Below are 3,467 nucleotides of genomic sequence, written 5' to 3' on the forward strand. Positions count from 1 at the left end.
TTTTTTTTTATACTTTTGAACATTTTTGCAAAACTAGCAAACTACTGTAGTTTGCTATTTACCCACTTCTAATTAGAATACAATTAATATTTTATTCTTTTTTGATTAAATTTACAGTTCTTCATAAATGTATTTAACCAAGAAAAAGCCTTTTCATTGCAACTAAAAAAAATATTTGAGTAAATTATCCTATTTTCAAATTTATCAATACCTTAACATTATGTGTTAGCAGTATGTGTTTAGCGTTGATAATGGTAACATTGTTTCCGAAATACGTATCCGCGACTTTTCATTAATTTTTTTGTGGCTTTGAGTTTAATATTTTTTAGTTTTTTAAATTAATAATATTTTTATTTTTAAGTATTTCGGATCAGCTGTGCAAAATAACGATGATATTGACGAGTATGTAAGATACAGGATTAGTCGCAGGTGGGTGATGTTGAGAGAAGCGTCTGATGTCTTATGCGACAAAAGAATTCCAATGAGGCTGAAAGGTAAACTCTACAAGATTGTCATAAAACCAGCAATGATGTATGGTTCAGAGTGTTGGGCGGTTAATAAGAAAGTAGAGCAGAGAATGAGTGTAGAAGAGATGAGAATACTTAGATGGATGAATGAAGTGACTAGAGAAGATAAGATAAGAAATGAGCATATAAGGAGTATAGGTGTAGCGTCAATCGTGGATAAGATGAGAGAAAATAGACTTAGATGATTTGGTCATGTTATGAGAAGAGAAGAATCGGAAGCCGTAAGAACAGTTGTAGAAATGAATGTTGAAGGAAGAAGAGGCAGAGGAAGACCAAAATAGTGATGGAGAGATGTTACTGAATGCGATATGTGGACATCTAATGTGAGCGTAGAGGATGTGGGAGATCGCGTCAAGTGGAAGTTTAGGATAAGGGTGACCGACCCCAAGTAGTTGGGATTAAGGCGAGGAAGAAGAAGAAGATATTAAAACTATTTGGTGATAAATATTAAACTAAAACATCTTTAAAAATTAAAAAACAAAAAAAATCTTTAATGTATAAATAAAAGTGAAAATGTATCTTATTTACTTATTGTCTTTTGTCAATCGATATTTTCTGTGAATTGTGTTGCCTATTTTATAACAAAATAGGATTTTAATTGAATCACTCAGTATTTATGAAGTTATACAAATATTTCTAGTTCTACTTATTTATCTAAGTTTTATTCTATAATAATTTTTATCATAGAAAATAAGTGTATAATATAAAATTTACTTTTAAATTTAAGTTTTTCAACAAGAAAGATCTTCAAAAGACATACATTTTTAACAATGTGTAGCTAACTAAATGTTCATATATTTTAACTAAAATATAAACCTTAAAAATAAAAAATATATATTAAGGAAACTATTTAACATAATAAATAACTAACTCAATTTAATATATTGTATAAGTTATAATTTTTTTATGTGTAAAAAATTCAAAATAGAAATGTCGGCCTGACCTAGTGGGAAAAAATGTATGTTTCAGTCCAAGTGTTCGATCCCCAGAGTGCCAATATTATTTTCGTGATTTTCTCATTAGTTTTATCTGGTCTCTGGTGCAAGCAGGCTAGAATATCCGTCCCATCCTACATTGATTTAGCCAACAACCATCTATCCTTGACTCCTTAATATGTAAAAGAGGCAGGCCCGTATCCAGAAATTGGTTTCGGGGGGGGGGGGCTCAATAATAATTAATATAGTTTTAATTTTACTTAATTAATTAGCCACAAGTGATCAATTTTTATTATATAAAATTTCATATTTTGATTTTTAAAAAACAATAACAGTTCTAAATTAGCCGATGTTTCCTTATTTTACATCATTTTATATAAGGTGTTCAAAAAGTAAACAAAAAAAATTTCATTATATTAAAGATTAATTCAAACGTTCATTAGACCATATAAAAAAAAATTAGGAATCTACGATTCGATGTTTGATTTACAATTAACTTACAACAAAAAAATTTACTTCCACTCGATGACAATGTAGATCTTGTTTTCTTCAATATCAACCAGTTATTATTAAAATTTCAGTTTTATAAATCCATAATAATATACATAATGAGTGCCCAAGAAAAATATTTCAAATTTTTTTGTTGAAATATCGAAGAAAAAATAAACTAAAAAAACCATCCTTAAATTAAAAATAGATAGACGAGTGAAAATTGTAATCCAATTATAAGTCTAAGAAAATTTAAAGTTAGAAAATGACATGCATTAACTTAAGTTAGTCAATTTAGACAAACTCTTATTTGTAAAAGTATACAAATTTTTATTAGCATATTTATTCGTATCATTCGAAATGCATGAAGAAAATTCTCTAGTTATGTTCTGGTCATTTTTACATAGATTTTTTTTTTAAACATCTCGATAAAAGAAAATTTTGAGGATAGTGATAAATTCAAGGAAGTAAGCCAATTTTACATTTACGTGAGATGTTATGATAGAATAATTTTTTCTTTGAAATATAACCGTAAATAATAAAGCGATTTCAATAATGAATTATACAAGACCTACAGAAAAAACAAGCTGCGATGAACTTTGTCTTATGTTGAAATTTGATGATATAAATTGTCGGAAAAGTTGCTAATTTTAAGGGGTAAGAATAAACTTTTTCTATTCACTCCTAGACTTGTTTTAGGGAAAAGTTTAATGTGAAAGGTTTTACATAGACATTATATCATCACTTGATTTATTTATCTATTAATGTTTTATGTAGTTTCTTAGAATAAAATTTTAATTTAATTTAAAATACCAAAGTTTTCCAAAAACTGGTTACAAAATTACATGTGTTCTCAAAAAAAAAATAGAAATTCGCAATCGAAGTTTTTTATTTTATCAAAATTGAGGAAATTCATCACATTTACATTGAAAGATAATCTAGACTTTTAGCAAAAAGTATACAAATATTTTTTGTTAATTGTTGGAAAAACAATAAAATATTTGAAAATAGCAAAATTTCATATTTTACGTTCTAAATATAATAAATTAAAAATTTGTATTACTAAGTAAATTACAAAGTACTATTGATGCTAGAAGTATAATCAAATTTTATCATTAATAAAAAAAAAACCCAGCACAGGGGGGTCGCGGCACAGTGGTGACGTGGTATAGATGGATCAAGTATAATGATATCTGACAGTGATTAAAATCACTATCAAAAAAAAACGCTTCGATGCAAATCTTTAGATACTGTTTAATTTTAAAAAATTGGTGGACTATTCCAAAAGCTACATTATCTGCTAGTTCATTATTAATATCCTAATTAAGATAAAGTATGTAGAATGAAAAAGGGATTATTAAAAAATATTATTTCTCATAAAAAAATAATGTTGATCCATACACTTTTCAATATGTCATAGCATTATAAAGTTAAAAATGTAAAAAATAAAATCGAGAATTTTCACACAATAATAGCATTCGGTAGCCATTTTCACCGTGAAGATAAAATAAAGTCC

General features: G+C 26.9%; 1 protein-coding gene across 1 annotated transcript in view; it reads left to right on the forward strand.

Annotated features, from left to right (window-relative positions):
• Window positions 1-380, forward strand: part of LOC126905536 (protein Peter pan) — a 17,937-nt gene extending 17,557 nt beyond the window's left edge. Inside the window, exon 7 of the mRNA XM_050685325.1 lies at window positions 362-380. The gene's annotated coding sequence lies outside the window, so the exon portion shown is untranslated. The remainder of the gene's footprint in view (window positions 1-361) is intronic.
• Window positions 381-3,467: the final 3,087 nt, after the last annotated feature.

Source organism: Daktulosphaira vitifoliae, unplaced genomic scaffold (genome assembly GCF_025091365.1).
Source record: "Daktulosphaira vitifoliae isolate Bord-2020 unplaced genomic scaffold, ASM2509136v1 Scaffold_4, whole genome shotgun sequence".
NCBI classification, from domain to species: Eukaryota; Metazoa; Arthropoda; class Insecta; order Hemiptera; family Phylloxeridae; genus Daktulosphaira; species Daktulosphaira vitifoliae.